The sequence below is a fragment of the Labeo rohita genome, chromosome 17, assembly GCF_022985175.1.
Source record: "Labeo rohita strain BAU-BD-2019 chromosome 17, IGBB_LRoh.1.0, whole genome shotgun sequence".
NCBI lineage: Eukaryota > Metazoa > Chordata > Actinopteri > Cypriniformes > Cyprinidae > Labeo > Labeo rohita.
This window is the reverse complement of record NC_066885.1, coordinates 5,766,183-5,789,514: the sequence shown is the minus strand read 5'-3', so window position 1 is coordinate 5,789,514 and position 23,332 is coordinate 5,766,183. Positions and strand designations below refer to the sequence as shown.

General features: G+C 33.7%; 1 protein-coding gene across 3 annotated transcripts in view; it reads right to left on the bottom strand.

Annotated features, from left to right (window-relative positions):
• The window catches only part of akap6 (A kinase (PRKA) anchor protein 6), a 171,999-nt gene that overhangs the window by 45,139 nt on the left and 103,528 nt on the right, over positions 1-23,332 (bottom strand). The window lies entirely within an intron of this gene.

The following is a 23,332-nucleotide window of genomic DNA, read 5'->3' as shown; positions in this document are numbered from 1 at the left end:
ATATGAGTCCCTCAGTTGTCCTCAGTATGAAAAGATGGATCTCAAAATCATAGTCATTGTTGGAAAAAGTTCAAATACACAAAAATGGTGAAAAACCAAAGAATTTGTGAGACCTGAATAATTTTTCTGAAGAACAGCATGCATTCAAGTAACAACACAGTATTAAAAATCAAGTGTATGTAAACTTTTGAACGGTGTAATATTTATAAATTCAACTATAATTTTCTCTTGTGGACTATATGTAAACATCTTTTATGTGAAATATCTTATTCAGGTCAGTACATTACCGTACAGTAACAGTAACATTTTGCAGATTCTAAAGGGGGATGTAAACTTTTGACATTAACTATATTTATTTTCTTTGTAAATTATGAAACTTTATGTAAAAAAACTGTGTCCAACATTTTCATGTCACTACCAAAACAGTGTATGCTTTAGTCCATTGGCTGAGACTGATTTTAACTACACCCCTACATTTATAATCAAGAAATATTCCTGTGTCACTCTCTCATAGCTACATCCTGAGTAGATAGGCTACATCATTTTGAGGTAAATGTATTCAAAAGTCTCTGTGTAACTATAAAGAATATCACTACCAAATACCATTCTTCTTTAATTAAACATACTTTTTTGGGGAGTTACTCCATAACATTCAGTTTTTATGTGTGTACCACTGTTCAGAACTGTGCTAGCTAACCATGTGCTCATTAGCATCTTTGAGCAAGGTTCAAAAGTATCTAAAATTGCCACTACTGAAACAGTCATGGCTGAAACATTTCGGTAGTGACATCTTTGTTTTTTTGGATGTTATTCCATAAAATTGTCACTACCGTAACAGTCAAGATCGGAACAAGTCATCATTGATTCAGTAGTGGCAAAAGGGGACACATAATCCTCATATTTAGTACAGTTATGCAAATTTTTAGTATTTTAGTATGTTTTAGTAGAGTTTTAGTATGTGGGTTAAAATTCTGTAATGTGATGTGGTCACTGCTAAAACATTACTGTCACTACCGAAACATGGGATGTTTTGTCAAAAATAACATATTTTGTATTATCAACTAAGATGTTATGGTAGTATCTGGTTCAATGTATATTTAAACTAATGAATCCTTAAGTTTGAAATCAGTATGATCAACTTTTCTAAAGAAACACTGGACTCAAAACACAACAAATCTCATAAATCACACTAGAAATATTGTTAAAATTGTAACTGTTATTGATGTACCACTGATAACTTTTAATAAGAAGGAATAGAAAGAAATATATTTACAATGAAGATCTTAATTGGTCAATATAACCTTTCTTATTAAATTACATATATTACTGTGTTTCGGTAGGGACAAATTAAGGGAGAGGACAAATATCTCAAAACTTTCTGAAAATACAATATGAGAATTAACTGTACAATTACTAGAAATGTGTACCTTGGATATTACAGTACGATTTGCACACATACAAAATTTGTGGAGAAAGACACTTTTTTTCAACATTTTTCCCACTCTGACTTTGAACCAGTTCTGCTGAATGGCCCATAGGGACACCAGAATATCACAGAGACTTGTACTAGTAGACAACCACCAAATATCCTCCAAGAAAGCCCAAGAATAGCAACGCCCTGACAATGACCTACAACAACCATCTTCACAGCAAGTTTTGAATGGAAACTGCTTTCTGGGAGGAACAACCTATGTCATATAGCACTGCTAACGCAGACACAGGGCTATAGTTGTGGGAGCGAGGAGTTAAAATCTGTGTGGCAGGCAGCAGTACTGGCAGGGTCCCGTCCTATGCAGGAAGAAGGGTTTCAATTGAGCCGAATGAAAGAAGCAGTTGGAGAATAGCGGCAATCATTTAATGCAGATGACCTCTGACAGACCCGCCGCGCCTGAGCCCGAGCGGGAATTTGCATGGGGTCTGGGTGCGGAGGAACAATGTAGCCTAAACGCTAGACAATCTTTATTCTAATGAAGTGGGTGTCAAGGTCAATGTAAAAGCCTTATGATGAATGGTACAGCGCAGGGCGCACACACTATAGTCCTCTCGCCTTAATTGTCCAGAGTTCGGCACGCAGTCCTCAAGGAAGTCCAGAGTGGGTTTGGCAGGGTGGGTTCTGGGAAGGGCTGGGGGAGGGGATCTGGGAAAATGCAGGGTATTAACACAACATCACATGTGTGCAAGTGTGTGAATGAACAGGGTAAGAGTGGCGGGAAACACATGTAGAGCAGACCAAAAAGACTTAATCTAAAGCACAATATTAAATTACATGCACTACAAGCACACCCATGGTCTGATACAGCCCAAAAATTACATGTACTTTTAAACTATGTGATCATGAATATAATATAATATAAAAATGATGTAATATAATATAATATAATATAATACAAATAAAGCTCCACTATCCCCTTTACCTTACATAACAATAATATAATGTAATGTAAAATAACATAATATAATATAATAAATGAGAATTTAAAAGGTCTAATTTTAATATATTTCATTTTAAATTAAGCATGTTACAAAGATTGTCTGTATTCTAATTTTGTACATTCATAATAATATAATATAATATAATATAATATAATATAATATAATATAATATAATATAATATAATATAATAATAAATGAGAATTTAAAAGGTCTAATTTTAATATATTTAGTTTTAAATTAAGCTTTTACAAAGATTGTTTGTCTTCTAATTTTGTAATATAATATAATATAAAATAATGTAATATAATTAATAGAACAGAATAGAATAGAATAGAATACAAATAAAGCTCCAGTATCCCCATTACCTTACATAACAATATAATATAATATAATATAATATAATATAATATAATATAATATAATATAATATAATATAATAATATGATACAATATAATAAATGAGAATTTAAAAGGTCTAATTTTAATATATTTAGTTTTAAATTAAGCATTTTAAAAGATTGTCTGTCTTCTAATTTTGTACATTTATAATAATATAATATAATATAATATAATATAATATAATATAATATAATATAATATAATAAAGCTCTGGTATTCCCATTACCTTACATAACAATATAATATAATATAATATAATAATAAATGAGAATTTAAAAGGTCTAATTTTAATATATTTAGTTTTAAATTAAACATTTTACAAAGATTGTCTGTCTTCAGATGTTGTACATTTATAATAATATAGCATAATATAATATAATAAAGCTTTGGTATTCCCATTACATCAATATATATGAATATCTGGTATTACCCTTATATAACAATATAATATAATATAATATAATATAATATAATATAATATAATATAATATAATATAATATAATATAATATAGCAAAATCATTACATTTAGTTTAAATAAAAAAATAATTACATTTAGTTTATCATTTTTTTTTTTATATCTGATATCTGATTTTAAAATGACATTTTAATTAAATGGCTAAAATTAAACTAAAATTGTTACAGCAATAATATAAAAAATCTATGTAATTTCTGAACTAGAGCTCAGAAAATAAATCACTACTTGTGTACCATGAAATGCCATCTGCAAACAGTGATGGGGGAGGAAGCGTGCAGCAGATAGCGCAGAACATGAGGGCCAGATCAGGAGCTGTAATGATGGACAGAGTATACTCGTTTAATGCCCCATCTCTCCATTCCTCAGGGGACCGTACAACTGTTTCTCGAGACTCTCTCCAAACAGCAGGTGAGACAGGAATCCCCTAAGGCTTTCCACAACGCTGAAGCCAGAGAACATCACACACACACAAGTCAGGACAGATTCTCTCAGAGCTTCACCACTGCACATCACTAAGGCTCCAAGACTCCTTCCTGACCCCTTTTGAGGGTGGTCTTGTACTCTCAATCTCGGGTCATCTGATAGAGGTCAAGCGTTGGAGAACTTGTTCCTGATATCGTATATATGTCTACTCGAAGTGGACAACCTAACAGTAAAGGCCCACCAAGGACCAAAGCTGACTACAATGATATAGTTAAAAAACATTCTAAATATAAAAGAGTAGTTGACATCACAATGGAAAATAAACTCTCAGCAGCCAATCAGAATCCACCCTGCTTTAAAGAGCTTTCTGAATTCCGTCTTTAGAAGTGCACAAGATGAACACAACAAACGTACGAATCCTTCTGAGCATGTGCAATCTACATGCTTGTGTCTTTGTGTACGACTGTCCGCGTGAGCATATTTATGCGTGTTTGTGTGCGCGTCCCTCTCGCCGAGAGCTCACTGAGGGAGAAAAACATACAAACCCAGCCAAGCCGCAGTAAGAGAAGCGCACATAAAGTGGAAACAGAGAGGGCCGCTTTTTTCTGAAGAGTTGTCCGTTGCTGTGGAGGTCCGTCCAGCATCCTGGAGCGGCGCCAGCGAAACAACAGGGAAGAAAGACAACAACACCGCGCTCTGCCAGCCGTCCAGTACGGAGAACAACTCCGGCATTACATCACTGCATTAAAATGCCATTATGCCTCCTATCGAAAGGGAACAGCCAAACGCACATAAAGACATACTTTAGTATATTTTCAAACACCGCATCGCTGCATGCTCACGCTCGCTCTCTCTCATCTCGTCTCCCATAGTCTTAATGCCTCGGGACTATTTGCCCACAATTAGAGCACCACCCCCTTCCTGCCCCTCTCTGCTTTCAACTCATATGAGTAAACTTTCCCAAAGCCCCACAGTGCGTTCTTCAAGGCAAAAATGCTAATACTGCTTTCCTACTGCCTAGCTACTGGAAAATGGTCTTCCAGAGAGCACAGATGAGTGCGAGCGTGTATCTGCATGTGTGTGTGTGACAGACATAAGGACATAAGCCACTGGCAGATTTCAGTGTGTTGCAGAAGAACTCCAGCCTGCAAACAGACACACATGAACACACAGACACATGCATACAAATATTGGAGAACTGGTTTGAAATTAAGCTGAAAAGTCACCATCTGCTTAAGAAATAGCAACATGGTAAGACGGTAAGTTTAGCTTTGTTTTTTGTTACACAAATCATAAGATTAATACCATGGTATCGTGATAATGCATAATTTTAGGGACAAATGCCATGGTAATACTATGTTTCTCGACATCTTTGCTAGGCAGAATCTACTCAAAACATTGGATGAGGAAAACATTTGTAGTACAAAAATTACAAAATACGACATTAAAAAAAGGGTATAAATCACTTCTTTTTCTAAAAAAACATTGTCCAATAGGGACACCAGCAGGTAAAGTTTCAGCGGGAGTCCGCGTCTCTCTCGCCTCCCCTGAGCCCATTGAGTTTTAACAGACCCCCTAAAGTGTGCGATGGGTTTGGTGGGGGGTAACTGAGAATGAATGGGGGAAAGTCACATGAGAGGAGGCAATGCCTCCATCGCGATATGTTTGGATATAACTGGTTATGTTTGGCTGAGATTGGTTCATGCGATAAAATCCTGCCTCTTGTGCTCTTAACCACTTTGTTATGTTAAAATAAGCCTTAAAATGGCATAAAATCATGATCTGTGGGATTTTTTTTAGTGAGTAATCAGCTTGGTAAAATTTCAAGTAAAACTCTGTGTCTGTGGCCAATATTTACAGAGCTTTAATGGCTGATTATCCAAAAAATCCAAACATAGTTAGAAGTTAACTATTAAAACGCTGAATAAAAGTTCACAGATAAAATCAGGGTTTGTAAAGATACTATAAAATGAAATTTCATGACTTTCAAGGTCTTTTCAAACACTACTTTTTCAATTTTCAATTTGAGTTTAATCAGAGATCTCACCTATGTCTTCTATTTCAAATTCTAAAAAAAAGAGAAACAGATTTAGAAATATACTAGTAAAGAAATGGCAAAAATAAAGTGAAGCACATGCTAACTACTACTACTAAAGTATTACAAAGTATACTACACTTGCTACAGTAAAAACATGGTTAAATTATTTCATAAGGGATTTGTATTTGTGTATACTTTTTTTTTTTTTACTTTTTGTTTTTATAGCTGTACTGGCTTAATAGTTTGATGTTGTTTTACCGTTTAAGAAAACATAAATTAGAAAAAAAGATTTGCGAAATCGCTCCGACGTTAAATCAAATGATTCGCGAACCATCATTTCAGATCAGGACTCTGAGTACGGATCATGAAACACTTGACTTAGATCGGAACTTTGCATTTCGTGAATCATTTGATTTAGATCGGGGCTTCAAATCGCTTATCGCAAATCATTTGATTTGAATCATTCAATTTGCGAAATGATTCACGAACCTGTTCCGATCTCAATCAAATGATTCGCGATACATGATTTGAAGTCCAGATCTGAAACAAATGATTCACTATAAATGATCCGATTGGATCGAAACAGTGAATCATTTTGCAACGCAATGGTTTAACTGATTCAGAGTTGTGAAAATCACTATGTGCTTTTTGAAATCATTACAAGTGATGTTGAAATTCAAAAATGACTGGCTCTTTCAATTTGATCTGGTTTTTGCTAATGAATTGCTTGAAATGAAGTCCCAAGTTTGAATCAATCAGAGCGGCTCTAGCATAAATGACTGATTTGGTTCATCTGTTCCTCTTTTCGCATTTTCAGCCATGTTTACACAACGCTGTCAGTACTATTACTTGCTTAGCTTGACTGTTTACTGACATTAACTGAAATAAGTGGAAAAGGTATGATGTTTTTTGAATTGCATGAATTTTGCATGAAAAGATGTGTGCTTATTGACAAAATTAAACACTTGTTTAGATACACTGTCTTTCAATAATTCAAGCGCTTTTCATGTACCGCTTCAGGAATATTGCTTAAATTTCAAAAAGTCAGATTCAAGTACTTTAAGCACCTTGTACAAACCCTGATACATTGTTTAAATTGTTACTGCCTTGAGTTACTATTTTGGAATAAATGTAAAATTCTTAAAAACACTGACTTGATTAGATTCACACGTGGCTTTAATAAATAGAATATTGATTACATTGTTAAAGCACAATGTGATCAAAATATATATATATATATATATATATGTAGTATATTTCAAAGTAGCAAGCTTTTACCATCTAATACAATCATTATACCACAGTACATTTTGTGTAAGTTATATGGTGTAGCAGTTAATCTATAACCTCTTGACCTCAGATCTGTGCGTAATAACTAATATTTATGAACGCACTGCAATTATAATGATTATTCTACAGTGATTCCATTTCTCTTTTTCATATTGATTAAATGAACTCACTGTACACAGACAATCAGAAGCAAAACTCATTATCTGAGCCGTATCATTTGAATCGCATTGAGGACGAGATTCAGACAGAAAACGAGGAGCTTTGCTTTGTTAATTAATCTCAGAACTAATTCCCAGCTGTGAATTTCACCCCGGCACACACGCTTGTAAATGATATGGCATATTTGTATTAGTGAATAATGCATGGGGTACAACAGGACTCCATCCGAACTGCTGACAACAAAATATTCATCTCCTCGCACCATCTCAAGGGTCTGATCCCTCTCTCTCTCTCTACACAACAGCACAGCCCAAAACTAATGCAGCATTTATTTAGGGAAACACTAACAAATGTGGCTATTTTCTGAGGGAAATTGACAAAGCACAATTTGAATACATTTCGAACACAAGAACACTTCTCCTCATCTATATACAGGAAACAAACTCAAGCAGGACCGCGTTCGAGAGTGTTTGTGAGTAAATGCCAGCATCTGAAAGTGTGCGTGTGGGTTTAATTTTCATAAACTCCTCTGTTCTTAATGGGCTCTGGATGCTGTAGTGCCATCTAGTGGTGTGTGCATATAAATGCATTCAGTTATTTGGGGGATTTGGGGCTTGTGTTCAACCCCGAGTCGATTTAAGAAGCCTCTTCTCACATCTTTGGCAATCAAACATATATTTGACCAGCTGGTTGACTTCAAGCTTGCCAGTTCTCAGACTAACGCTGGCAATAACAGTGCTGTCTATCAACACATTTTCACAGTTCCTGTGCTCAAAAAATGCAAAAGAAAGACATAAACAGATGTGGTTTACTGTCTCCATAAAATATACTGCCAAAATCCCACGATCCCACGCCACAAGATCTAACTAACTTCGACTGTAAACACTAAAAGTAGTTGCTATAAAGCAACAAAACTCAAAATGAATATCTATATGTTACTATGTGTGTGTGTGCACAAGTAATGAAGTTTTGGAGCAGGCAGATCAAGCAGGTGTGTGTGTGGCCGTGTTGAATGAGTGTGTATCAATGGGGTGTCCTGCATTAGCGCTGTAATTAGTCCGCGTCCTGCAGAAAGAGCCACGGGCCCCAGCCGGCACCACCGTAACAACTAACACACACGGAGACAACAAACCTGCTCACAAAACACCACACGCTCTCCCATAATTCCCTTCAAGCATGCCACATGAGGAAGCATCTGAGAAGAGACATTGAGAGACGCCGTAGGGGGACAAAACTAGCCCACATCACATGCCAGCCAGTCACAAAACACAAAAAACCTGAATATTCATGGATATGTAATCCATCTGAGAGGAGTTTAAAGACGCAAGCTGGGAACAATGGACAGAGATCCGCGCTGAGCGCTTCCCTGACCTGAGTTAAAGAGACACACAGAATTCTAAATGTGTTTACTGATGAGTCACTCACTACATATATTTTATGAGGGGTTTTTGTTATCTAGCAGAATGCTCGTGCTGCTTTTTTTTTTTAAAGGCAAAAAGGTGAGGTAAAAAGGTTTGCAAAAAGGCAAAGTAGTAAAATCTTTTTTTTTTTTTTTTAACTTTGCCACATTTCTTGAATCTCATTCATATTGTTTGTACTGTGTAATTATGTATATATAAATACACACAAATTAATGTATATATTTAAGAGAAATAAGTTATTTATGTGCAAAATATTTTTATTTATATATACTATAAATTCTAGAAAAATTATAATGAACACATATACTTGTAAATATTTCTTAAATATGTACATGAATGTGCTTGTATTTATATATATATAATAATTACACACAGTACACACACACATATTAGGCAAACTCAAACTTTTATTTTGTATGCGATTAATCGTGATTAATCGTTTGCCAGCCCTTAATTTCTACATATTTAAATTTGCCATATTGTGATTGGTTGCAATAAATCGCAGTCTGCATTATTGAAAACATTTTAATTCTTAAAATATATAAATAAATTTAAATGCATGGATGGATTTTGATACAAAAAAAAAAACATATATATATATATATATATAATAAAAGAAAAAGAAAAGAAAAGAAAATTAAATTAAAATAAAATTCCATATATGCTACCATTCAAACATTGGGGGGTAGTAAGCATTAATGTGTTAAACTGATCAAAAGAGATTTAAATTGTTACAAAAGTTTAATACTCGGTATAAATGCTTTTCTTTCTAACGTTCCCTTCATCAAATAATTCTGAAAAAAAAATTATGTGTATATATATATATATATATAATAAAAATAAAATATATAAATAATGCAACACAACTACATTATATCAACATTGATAACAACAGGAAATGTTTCTTATGCACTTATTGCATTTTTTAAAATTGTTTAAAATTGTTGTTAAAATTTCACAATATTACTGTTTTTACTGTTTTCATCCAATGGTGAGCATAAGTGACTTCTTTCAAAAATAGTTCTAAAAAATCCTACTGAAACTTTTGAATGGTGGTGTATATAAATATTACAAATCATTATTAATATAAACTTAAAAAAATTAAAATACAAATTAAAATATGAATATTTTAAAACATCATTTAAAATAGCATTACCATCAATTAGAAAAAGAAAATGAGGAAAAAATAAAAATAAATAAAGCTTTCCTGCAAAAGCAGTCTAGGAAAGAAACATGAGTGAAGATGAGAGATTCCAAGCCTAGTCCAGTGGAATAATTCATGGAATATTGTTCATTAAATCGAGTGACCAGACTGCAACATTGCAGTGTCAAAAGCTTGCTACAAAGCGCTTAGCAAATTCTTGTGATATCAGTATTGTATTAAAAATAACGTGTTTCAATATTTACAAAGAGATAAAAATAGAGCATAATGGAATATTTACATCCCGGTCCGTCAAAGTGATGGATGATGATTATTTACTGCACAATCTCTGCTGCCCACCGGGCCACGTCTCCAACAGCTCACCAGTTTTAAACATGGAGAAGCCTGCTTGACTTTGAGAGCAAGAGTTTTAGTCATTTCAGCCAGTATTTTTAAAGAATAATAGATCACCGGGCGCTCCATTAACTGGTATCTTTCACTCATTTCAGATATCAGAGAAAAACACAAACAAATACAGTACAGCCTTTATCTGAGACCTTGTAAAGGGTGAGAGCCACAGGACTGGCACATTATTTATTACACAACCCTGGTAAAGTCATGCTGGAGAAACGGGCTCCTTCAGACAGCTCGTGTAGTGTCTGTCCTCCTCTCTCATTCTCTTTTTCCCTGTCTGTCCCTGTCTATATCCCCCTCGCTCGCTGTCTCTCTGATGTGTCTCTTCAGCTGTTCCTACACCTCCTGTCATCCCTCCGTTTCTCTCTCTTTCTTTCTCCAGGTGTCTCTTCCTTCTCCTCTATCCCTCCTTTCAATTATTCATGGGGTGTGAGGACTGTATGGCTGTCTCTCCTGACAAACCGCATTTCCCTTTTCACAGGCGTCTTGCGGCTCCGCATCGCGTCGTCATGTTGCGCATAAATCTGGTCAGAACGAGTCGCTCTAATAGATACGGAAGAGGGAGCGGCAGGCTTTATTCTAGCCTAATGTTGATTGTCGGGGAGGGAGGGGCGCTCAGGCGGACTTTGGGTTGTGACAGCCAGCACTGATCTCCAAACAGCTCTTTGACCAGGGGCAGAACTTGATCTCAGAGTCTGCATCCAACAACTAGCAGGCTTGTTGCGTCTCTCCCCTGTGGAATGTCTCGCTTTTTTAATGCTCGTTCGCATCACGAGCAGCCATCTGCTACATAGACACATGCACACATGGGGAGAGAAAGAGAGAAGAAAGAAAGAAAGAAAGAAAGAAAGAAAGAAAGAAAAGAAAGAATAAGAGGAAGGATGGAAGGAAGGAAACATGTAACAGAATTAGATAAAACAGAGAAAGAATGAAAAAGAATGAGGAAGGAACAGAAAATGGAAGAGAATACTGAAAAAGAATAAATATGAAGGAATGAAAAATTAGGTGGTAAGAAAAAAAGAACAAGGCAAGAAAACAAAAAGGAACAAGGAAAAGGGAAGAAAGAGAAATCAGGACAAAGAAAAAAGGAAAGACTGATGACGGATGTAGGAGAAAAGAAAAGAACAAGGAAAGCAGATAAAAGAAGGAAAAATAAGAGGATGGAAGGAAGAAAGGAAAATGATAAAAAGAAAAAAATAGGAGGAAGGAAGGAACAGTAAAAAGGGAGGAAAAGGATAAAAAGGAAGAAATAAGAGGAAGAAAGGAATAGTAAATAGGAAAGAAAAAGAGGAAGGAAGGAAGAAATGAAAGAAGAGAGGGAGGGAGTGATGGGAACAGGATAAAAAGAAAAAAGGGAGAAAAAGAGGGTGGGAGGAAGGAAGCCAGGAAAATGGATAAAATAAAAAATAAGGGTAAGAAAGGAATAGTACATAGGAAAGAAAAAGAGGAAGGAAGGAAGGAAGGAAAGAAAGAAAGAAAGAAAGAAAGAAAGAAAGAAAGAAAGAAAGAAAGAAAGAAAGAAAGAGGAAAGGAAAGGGAAAAGGATAAAAAGTGAAAGGAAGGAATAGGAAATAGGAAAGAACAAGAGGAAGGAAGGAAGGAAAGAAGGAAGGAAGTGATGGAAGCAGGATAAAAAGAAAAAAGAGAAAGAAATGGGAAGGAAAGAAGGTAAGAAGAAGGGAGGGAAGGAAGGAAGGAAGGAAGGAAGGGAGGTAATGGGAAAAGGATAAAAGGGGGGAAGAAAAAGAAAGGAAGGTCGAAGGAAATAAGGAAGGGAGGAAGAAAGGAAGGAAGGAAGGAAGGAAGGAAGGAAGGAAAGAAAGGTAAGAAAGAAAGAAAGAAAGAAGGAGGGAAGGAAGGAAGGAAGGAAGGAAGGGAAAGGGATAAAAAGAGGAAGGAATAGGAAAGAACAAGAGGAAGGAAGGAATGAAGTGATGGGAGAAGGATAAAAAGAAAAAAGAGAAAGGGAAGGAAGGAAGGAAAGATGGAAGGAAGGAAAGAAGGAAAGAAAGAAAGAAAGAAAGAAAGAAAGAAAGAAAGAAAGAAAGAAAGAAAGAAAGAAAGAAAAAGTAAGAAAAAGAAGGAAGGAAGGAAGGAAGGAAGGAAGGAAGGGAAAAGGATAAAAAGTAGAAGGAAATAGGAAAGAACAAGAGGAAGGAAGGAAGTGATGGGAGCAGGATAAAAAGAAAAAGAGAAACGGGAAGGAAAGAAGGTAAGAAGAAGGGAAGGAAGGAAGGAAGGAAGGAAGGGAGGGAGGTAATGGGAAAAGGATAAAGGGGGGAAAAAGAGAAAGGAAGGTCGAAAGGAAATAAGGAAGGAAGGAAGGAAGGGAAAGGGATAAAAAGAGGAAGGAATAGGAAAGAACAAGAGGAAGGAAGGAAGTGATGGGAGAAGGACAAAAAGAAAAAAGAGAAAGGGAAGGAAGGAAGGAAAGAAGGAAAGAAGGAAAGAAAGAAAGAAAGAAAGAAAGAAAGAAAGAAAGAAAGAAAGAAAGAAACAAAGAAACAAATAAAAAGAAAGAAAAAGGAAGGAAGGAAAGAAGGAAGGAAGGGAAAATGATAAAAAGTAGAAGGAATAGGAAATAGGAAAGAAAAAGAGGAAGGAAGGAAGTGATGGGAGCAGGATAAAAAGAAAAAGAGAAAGAAAGAAAGAAAAATAAAGGAGAGAAGGAGGAAGGAAGGGAAAAGGATAAAAAGAGGAAGGAACAGGAAATAGGAAAGAACAAGAGGAAAGAATGAAGGAAGGATGTGATGGGAGCAGGATAAAAAGAAAAAAGAGGAAGAAAAGGGAAGGAAGAAAGGAAGGAAGGTGATGGGAACAGGATAAAAAGTGGGAAAAAGAGAAAGGAAGGTCGGAAGGAAGAAAGGAAGGAAGGAAAAAGAAAAAAAAAGAAAGAAAGAAAGAAAGAAAGAAAGAAAGAAAGAAAGAAAGAAAGAAAGGAAAAGGATAAAAAGGAAGGAAGGAAGGAAGGAATAGGAAATAGGAAAGAACAAGAGGATTGAAGGAAGGAAGGAAGGAAGGAAGGAAATGATAGGAGTAGGATAAAAAGAAGAAAGAGGAAGAAAAAGGAAGGAAAGAAAGAAAGAAAGAAAGAAAAAGAAAGAAGAAAGAAAGAAAGAAAGAAAAGAAAGAAAGAAGGAAGGAAGTGATGGGAATAGGATAAAAAGAAAAGGAAGGAAGGAAGGAAGGAAATAATTGGAACAAAATAAACAAGGGAAGGGAAGGAAGGAAGGACAGAAAGTGAACACTGCCTAAAAATGAAAATGTGATGAGATGAAAACAAAGGAAAAAGGAAGAATGGTAAGAAACAAGAAAAGAAAGAAGGAAAGAGACAAAAGACCAAATGAAAGAATAAAAGGAAGGAATATAGGACAAAGAAAGAAAAAAATTAAATAAAGAAAGGAAAGAAGGAAAATTAAGAGAAAGAAAAAAGAAAGGTTGTAGAGTGTGAAAGAAAAAAGGGCAGAGAGAGGGAGAAAGAGAGCTTCAACAGTAGGCCCTTTGTGTTGAGATCCTGGCACTAACACACACACACACACACACACACACACACAGGGTCTGGCTGGATGTGAGAGTGATGGATATTGGATGAGAAGGTGAGAGGAGATCAGTGTGAGCTAGTGAAGCGTGTGCTGGGTCAGCCATCTCTGAGTTATCAATACACTGATAACTAAACATCAATGACACCTCTCATCTCCAGCTAAACTCCTGCTCAAATATACTAGCTGTCTGCCAACATCTCAAGCGCTCTCTCTCTCACTCTTTCCCAGCTTGAGCCCTTTCTCTCTGTCTCTCTCTCAAGCCTGTGATTTTTCCCTCTCAATAAACAGTCACTTTTTCACTTGCCAAAGCTGTGCAAACTGTTGCATGTATTGTTTTTACCTATTAAAAACTACCAATCAAACATCTGGAATCACTAAGACTGAATTTATTTTACAGTACAGTAAAACAGTATATTGTGAAATATTACTACAATATAAACTGTTTTTTAATCTGTTTTAAATTTAAAACATGTTACACTAAAATCATATGAATCTATTCAGAAGCTATTCATCTATCAGAGAGAGAAAGAGGAGGGCGATTTATTTACCCTATAAATAAAAAAAAAACATACCGGCCAACAACAGAAACCAGAGCACAGCTGAAATGCAAGAGTACAAGATAAACAAGCACAATGCAATCAAATTTAGCAAATGTCCATTAGTGATTACCTACATTAGCACATACTTACTGAGGCTACTGCGTGTCTATATAGTGCAGTGTGAAAATGCTGTATGTGTACGTCTGTGGGTAATGACGCATGCAGGTGCGCCCAACAGTATCGCCACCATATTCAGCACATACCGGCAATGTTGGGGTCTTCGGAAATAGTCATAACGCTGGGGAAATTGTTATTTCTTTAGTGTATTTGTGTGGGAGCTGAGCTGTGTTTCAAAAACTATTGAGCTTCCTACCAAGACAGCATTTGTAAGAAACCACTGGTGCACTGCCATTATAAAGGCTACTCCAAAAAGCATAATTGAATTATCTTTACTCATTTTAGTTATTTAAAGAATAAAGTATAACATAATTAGCACAGAAACATGCTAATGTCAAACTCTATTGGAATTAAGTACATAAATGTCAATTTCCCAATGCAGTTCATTTAGATATTAATACATTTTAGTATTTCATTTAGTGTTGTTATTGCTAGCCAAAACATAATTTTTGTAACTGAAATAAAGCTGAATAGAATAAAATAAAATAATATAAAAAACAAAATTTAGAGAACATAATATACATAATTTTGATTCAATTTTATTGCATTTTTAAATTCTATCTGTATTTAAATTTGCTTGATATTGACATTCACTGAAAAAAATGAATGCAAAAACTGTTTATTTTTGATACCAATAATCTTGAACTGGTCAAATATTAGCGGATTAATCTGTCTGGATGAATAAAATAAAATAAAATACCAACATTTAGAGAACAAGGTGGCCAACATAATGTACATAATTTTTATTATATTTTATTGCATATTTAAATTGTATCTATATTTAAATTTGCTTGATATTGACATTCACAGAAAAAAATTAATGCAAAAACGTTTTTTTTTTAAACCAATAATCTTGAACTGGTCAAATATTAGCGGATTTATCTGTCTGGATGAATAAAATGAAATAAAATAAAATAAAACAAAACAAAACAAAACAAAACAAAACAAAACAAAACAAAAACAAAAACAAAACACAAAACACAAAACACAAAACAAAACACAAAACAAAACAAAACAAAACAAAACAAAAAATAAAAATATAAAAATAAAAGCAAATATGTGGAACACAAAACCAGTCTAAGTAGCACAGGTATATTTGTAGCAGAAGCCAAAAATACATTGTATGGGTCAAAATTATCGATTTTTCTTTTATGCTTTACTTAATATCCTAACAATCATTAGGATATTAAGTAAAGATTATGTTCCATGAAGATATTTTGTAAATTTCCTACTGTAAATATATAGAAACTTTTTGATTAGTAATATGCATTGCTAAGAACTTCAATTTGGACAACTTTAATGGCGATTTTCTCAGTATTTTGATTCCAAAATCAATTTCAAATACTTGTATCTCAGCCAAATATTGTCCTAGCAAACCATACATCAATGGGAAGCTTATTTATTCAGCTTTCAGATGATGTACAAATCTCAATCTCAAAAAATTGACTCTTATGACTAGTTTTGTGGTCCAGGGTCACAATAAATTGTACTAAAATAACACTGATTTGATTTTAAGGACTTTTTTTTCTTTTTCAATAAACAATCTCAGTACTGTTTTGGTGGCCACTTGGGCCCAATATAAAATCAGAGTCCTGAAGCAAACTGGTTGGGAACCATTGAAGTAAATCATGTCTTGGAAGGCAGCTGACTATGTAGACAGTATATACAGGAAAGCAGCTCACTAGGTTTTGGAACAGAGCTCTGGAGTGTGTGAGAGAGAAAATTAAAGACAGAGAGAGAGACAAAGGAGAAAGAGGGAAAGCGAGAGAGGGAGGGATGTGGGAGAGACACACACACACACACACACACAGGAGAAGGCGCTGTGATGTTGTGATTCCCATTAAATACCACCTGCTCCGGCTCTATAAAGCAGCAATGTGTCACACTTACACACAGCCTCTGTCGCTCCACACACACACACATACACACACAAACGCCTGCTCTACTGCCTTCACACTCCTGACACAGAGCAACACATCGACAAACATCCCTGCGCTTTATCACAAAGGAACAATATAAATCGAGGAGAATTCCTGACCTTGCCAACAACAGAAACCCACCTGCGTTTGGGTGAATTGCACAAAAACCTGTCAAGAACATGTTTGGATCAGAAAAGAATAAGAAAAGTAAATGTATATACATTTTAGATATAGATTTTTTATGGTCCAAAAATAAAGCTTCAATAATTTTTTTAAAATATTATACATTTATAATAAATCCAAAATTTAAAAAAAAAGACTTAAAAAAATACATTAAAAAAAATCTAATAAATATATAAATTCATAAATAAATAAATAATATTTTCTATATTATTTGTATATATTATATATATTACTGAAATTCTTATGACTTATATTACTTAAATTATAATAATAATAATATGAATAATAAAATAAAATAATTTAAATGCACTGATAGATTTTTGGAATGAATTAATAAAATAAAATAAAATACAAGTTTTTGTTATCTAGCAGAATGTTCATGCTGCTTTCTTCCATACAAGTTGCAAAAAGGCAAAGTTGTAAAAATGCAATTTTTTTTTTTTTTTTTTTTTTTTACTGGAAATCTCTAACTTTCCCATATTTCTCAAATCTCATTCACATTTCTACATATTTAAATTTGGCATATTATGATCGGTTGCAATGAATTTCTGTTTGCCATTACTGAAAACACAAATAAATAATAAAAATAATAATGTTAATAAAATAAAATAATTTCAAACTGATGGATTTTTACATTTTAAATTAAATTAAATTAAAATAAAAAAATGCATAAATAAATAATATTTAATATATTATTTGTATATATTAAATAATTAAATTTGATATATTAAATAAATAATGATACAAATTTACTTGAGATTCACCAACTTACCCTTATGGAATCTTAAGTCTGATAAACCACTTGAAGACTTGAAGAAACACTACATGAGCCATTAAAACTAAAAGAGTTGAGAATCATAAGAGCAAATTAAGTTGCATTTTACATGTTCTGGCAGATCCTACAGCTTTGAACAAACGGTTCATGCGAGAAAAACCTTTTAAGGCTGCATCTGGGAAAAGCGAGATGATCAGATCTTTTGATTTCACATGCATAAAGACAGATAACAATGCCTCATAAACCTCCGTACTCAAAGGTTCTCTTGAATGAACAAACTAGTGAGAAAGGAGTACATCTGCAGGGCAGCAGCAGCACAAGAGAACATGGAAAGGTTTGGCTGAGCCCAGCTTTGATCAGAGAGCGCATTAGAGCGTGTTAGATTAGACTAAGATCTATTCAGCATGTCAGTGTGCGCTAAAGGTGCTGTATACACACACCGAAGCTTCCAGCGCAGCAGCGGTTAACAAGCTAACGTCTGATTGATGCCTGACATGCGGCAAACAAAAGATGAGAAACTACAGGTTAATTGGCTGAAAGTGCTAGAAACACGTCAGTGGTTGTTTTATGAAAGGAACGGACAATGTGGAGCATATTCTGGTCAAACTTTGATTTCTTGTGACACTTGGCGATCTCGGAGATAAATGGTCAGTCGAGTTGCATTTGGAAGGTTATGTACAGACACGAATACTAGTGTGTTACTTACTGCATACTGAGCAAGAGAAATATATGACCTACTACTATGTAAACAACATGCAAAAACATTTCAAACATCAGAATGTGACGCTGTTTCCAAATGACTAATTATGCTGCATGTTTAAATTACTGATTGCCATCAATTCATAAGTTAATCTGGATTTTTATTATACGTTTATTGTTTATTTTTATCAACTAGTCAAAAAAGAGGGTTGGCTGTGTTCTAAATAAAATGAGCATACTGCAAAGTGTGCTATAAACACTTAAAAAATTATTTTAATTATTTTAACGTACTAAACAGTTTTTTTTAATATAAAATGCTATATTGTTAAAAGAAATATATAACAGTAAAATGTTATTGGTGCACATTTTAGAAGGAAACATTATTTCAATTTTTCTACTTCATTTAATGTTTAATTCAATATGTTACTTGCCATTTCAAGTATTTGTGAATAAGTTTAGCATTTTTTTGTGTGTGTATTGTGAAATATTTATACTATTTAAAATAACTGCTTTCAATTTGAATATACTGTAAAATGTAATTTATTCCTGTGATTAAAGCTAAAATTTCAGCATCATTTATCTGAAATATAAAGCTTTTGTAACATTACACAATATACCATTCAATAGCTTGGAGTCAGTGTAATTTTTTTATTTTTTATTTTTTTGGAAAGAAAATATAAATTTATACTTTTATTTAGCAAGGATGCTTTAATTTGATCAAAAGTGATGATAAAAACATTTATGATGTTACAAATGATTTCTGTTTCAGAAAAAATTCTGTTCTTCTGAAATTTCTTTTCAAAGAAACCTGAAAAAAATCTACTCAGCTGTTTTTAACATAATAATAGTAATAACAAATGTTTTTGAGCAGCAAATCAGAATATTAGAATGGTTTCAGAAGGATCATGTGACACTGAAGACTAAAGTAATGATGCAAAAAAATTCAGCTTTGAAATCACAGGAAAAATTACATTTTAAAATATATTCAAATAGAAAACAGTTATTTTAAATAGTAAAAAAATATTTTAAAATTTTACTGTTTTTGATGTACTTCGGATCAAATAAATGTAGGCTTGGTGAGCAGAAGAGACTTCTTTAAAAACATTAAAAACCTTACTGTGCAAAAACTTTCGACTGGAAGTGTATCTTCCCAAAAATAACATAATATAATGTATTAATTAACAAATATATATTTTTATAAATACATACAGGTAACTATATATGTGAGTGTGTGTGTGAATAAATAAATAAATATATATATATATATATATATATATATATATATATATATATATATGTATATATATGATTTACCTGTGACACTTTAGACTCCATAAGGTAAAGTGGGTAAATTTCTTAATAATTTTTTATATAATTTGCATAATAAATTAATTAATAAATAATATTATATAGTTATGTGTTTATAAATAAAATATATTTATAATGTTAATTGATACATTATATTATGATATATATATATATATATATATATACACATACATACATTTTTTTTACTCACAAATTGCATATTGCATGCTAGCAATATAAAACATCTTAACTTAGTTCTCTCAGATTGAACAAATAGTGTGATATCAAAGATTTAACCCATTTATCAGACTGAAAATCGAAGGTCAAGTCAATTGTATTGAATTGTGGGATACAGTTTTCCATGCAGTGTGATTTGAGTGTATACTGCACATTTTTATACATGTGTCAGGTCATGCACATTTTATGTATACAGAAACTACACACTGCATACAGCAAAAACACTACACTACACTAAGAGCGAGCAGAAAACAGGCTGATCTTTCCTCAGTTCTCTCTTACTGTAAGATATGACTAATGGCGGGGTCAGTGCGCCCGATGAGCGGGAAGATTAGTTCTGACCTTGAACACGACCTCCGCAGGTTTCGAGGGGAGAGGGAGGGGGAGGAGGAAGAGGAAGAAGGGGGCCGCCGGCGTGCCGTTATTTCTCTCGTCATTAGGGGTTGTTTCCAGTCCGAGGCTGGGGGGGTGGTTATTAATTTCATTTCTTTATGATTCACAATCTGCTCTTTGAAATATGCCATATGCTCGGAGCAATCGGAGGATGACAAGTGTCGGAATCAGTCCGGTAAAGGAAGCCTAAATGAGGCTGATTTACGGTCCCTGCCTCGCGGCGAGTCTGGCTTTCTGCCTCCCCCTCTTTTTTACGATAAACTCCCCCAGCATGGGGAAACAGCACGCCGTCCTGGCCCCGGCTCGGTCTACACGTGTAGACCTCTCTCCCAATCAATCCCACATAGAGACCTGATAACGCGTCACAGGAGAACCCCACGAAAAAGCTGATAACCAACATGGAGGCCCAGTACATATTTATTAGGGCAGGTGGGCACGCAATCAATACGGAGGAGCAAAATCAGTTTGTTTTAATCATGAACAAACATATTGACCTAACACAATACAGGCCACTTTATCTGGGACTAATAAAAATTCATGGACTGTAAACAGGGCGAGGTACTATCTCCGCTTTGCACTCTTTCACTTTCCCTCTCGCGTTTCTCCGAAATGAACTTTTACTGAAATGTGTTAAAGTGACAAAGTGAGTCTGGCTGCAGAACGTGTGACAGAGATTGAAATGGAAGACAATCTAATCGCCGACTCGCAGTATTGTAATATTCAGCCGCGGTTTTGCTAAATTGGTTTAAGAGAATCAAAAGTCAAGGCTCATTTGAAATATTACTGATAAATCTATAATTTAACATTCTGCATTATATGCTTCCAGTTTAAGATAAGAAAGAAAAAATTAAAATTCTACATGATTTAGCAGACAGTTTCTTATTTAAAGTGACTAACAGTACATCAGGGGCAGTCTCCCTGGAGCAAAGTGAACAGGAAGAAGCACTCTGTCCACATTGAATGGCAAAAAATGTGAACAATCTCAGCCAATCAGAACATTTTTTATGTTTGATATGCAGAGCAGGATTTTTGGACCAGTGAGATTTAATGGTGGGAAGAGTAATGACTAAAAACTGCCTGACATGTCATGTTTACAGTACTCACCAAACCCGTACGATTATCTTTCTACTGTTAAACACAAATTTAAAAAAAATTATTTGACATGATTTTTCTTATAATGGAGAATACAACTGTGGTCCAAAAAATAAAAAAAATAAAATAAAATAAAATAAAATAGTTTCAAAATAGTCCAATTTGTGCTTGTTCCTATATTCAGAAACTAGAGTATACAACTATACTGAAATTTATGAATGATTCAACATGTCTTGATGAAACCACTGGATTGAATGCAAGCATAAAACTAAGATTATTTTAAGATCTTAAAACTTGTACTACATCATATTTTTTATATAATTTTAAGGTGTTTTGTTTGTGGTAAGATCATGAATTGCCATTTCTGGGGTTCGAACCTACAACCTTTGGATTACCAGCCCGGTTGTTTAACCACTGGCACACCACATCCCACTTTCCATTTCCACCAAAATTAGTAACAGTTCACCCAAAAATGAAAGTTCTGTCTGAACGTTTAATCTTACTCATAAAGTAAAATGAAGCTTGGAAAAAAACTAACATTAAAAAACTACCATAAGCAGCAGTGTTGGGGTAACGCAATACAAGTAACACAAGTTATGTAATCAGATTACCTGTAAAGTAACGTATTATGCAAAATTCTTTGTTTTCCCATTTATTCACTGACACCTCTCCTGTCCCCATGTTGAGATTATTAAAAAAAACAAATAAGCATGCCTAGCCCTCAAAATAATGCATTACTTTCCATAAAAAGTAACTAAGTAATCCAATTAGCTACTTTTACTGAATACTGAATATTATCACACACATACAGATTTTATTGATTTCTTTCCAAAATTGCATTGACTGCTCTAATATATATATTTTATATCAAAATGATTAACAGTTTAGAAAAAAATGTAGAAAAAATTGTTACAGATTTAGAAAAGTAATCAAAAGGTAATCAAAAGAAATCAGTACTTTAATAAAGTAATTGAAATGGTTACATTTTAAATAGGGTAATCCGTAACCTATTACATTTTCTAAGTAACCTTCCCATCTAGGAGTAACGCAATACTGTAATGCATTACTTTTAAAACACATATAAGAAGTACATTTGTGTTTCCCCATATTCAAAATTACAAAAACCATTGCAATTGGCTATAAGAAACTAAATCAAATAATCAAAGACTGCACTGTAAAAAAAAAAAAAATATCTGTGTCTAACATAAAGCAATCAGAAGACTTTTCAATCCTTGCTTTTACGGACTACATACAACACTGAAAAAAATGGTGTAGAAACCGTTTTCACTCTGAAATGTCACAAATATATGAAAGAAATGTAACACTAAATTAAACATGAAATTGAAATGGTATTTTCTTGTAAAAATTATTTTTTTTGTATTTACAATCATTTTATCATATTTTTAATGTGCCATTTGTCATTTTTAGAGCTTGAAAGCCCTATTACAATTCATGGAATAAAGTCAGTCTTGTAGGTCTGTAATGAATTTTGAAATAAAAATATTCCTGTATTCTATATTTTTTGTTATCAGCTTGGTGTTGTGTGTGTCTATCCCAAACCAAATGTGACTCTGGACCACAAAACCAGTCTTAAGTAGCACGGGTATATTTGTAGCAATAGCAAAAAATACATTGTATGGGTCAAAATGATCAATTTTTCTTTTAAGGCAAAAATCATTAGGATATTAAGTAAAGATCATGAATATGCATTGCTAAGAACTTTATTTGCACAATTTTAAAGGTTATTTTCTCAATGTTTAGATTTTTCTGCACCCTCAGATTCCAGATTTTCAAACAGTTGTCGGCCAAATATTGTCCTATCCTAACAACCCATACATCAATAGAAAGCTTATTTATTCAGTGACAATTTATTTGATAATTAATCCTTATAACTGGTTTTGTGGTCCAGGGTCAAAAATATGCTAGCACATACACTTGAAAAAATTATAGTGAATTTAACAGTAAAAGACTGCAAAAATGCTACAGTAAAAAACTGTTAAATGGTTAACGGTAAGTTCCCCTACTATTTACGGTGAAAAAACATACTGGACATTGCATTTAATTTTACAGTAGTATACCGTTTTTTGGAAGTGAAAAAGAATGTATAATTTACGGTGAATAAATATTCCCAGAATTCCCTGAGTTACATTTCAAATTTGATGTTTTTTTGTTGAAATAATGTTTCTTCTTATTTTTTTCTTATCAGTTTTGTACGTTAGGGTAGTGTGTTACATCTAATGTTGTTAAATGAATGTTTATTGCATTACTTCAG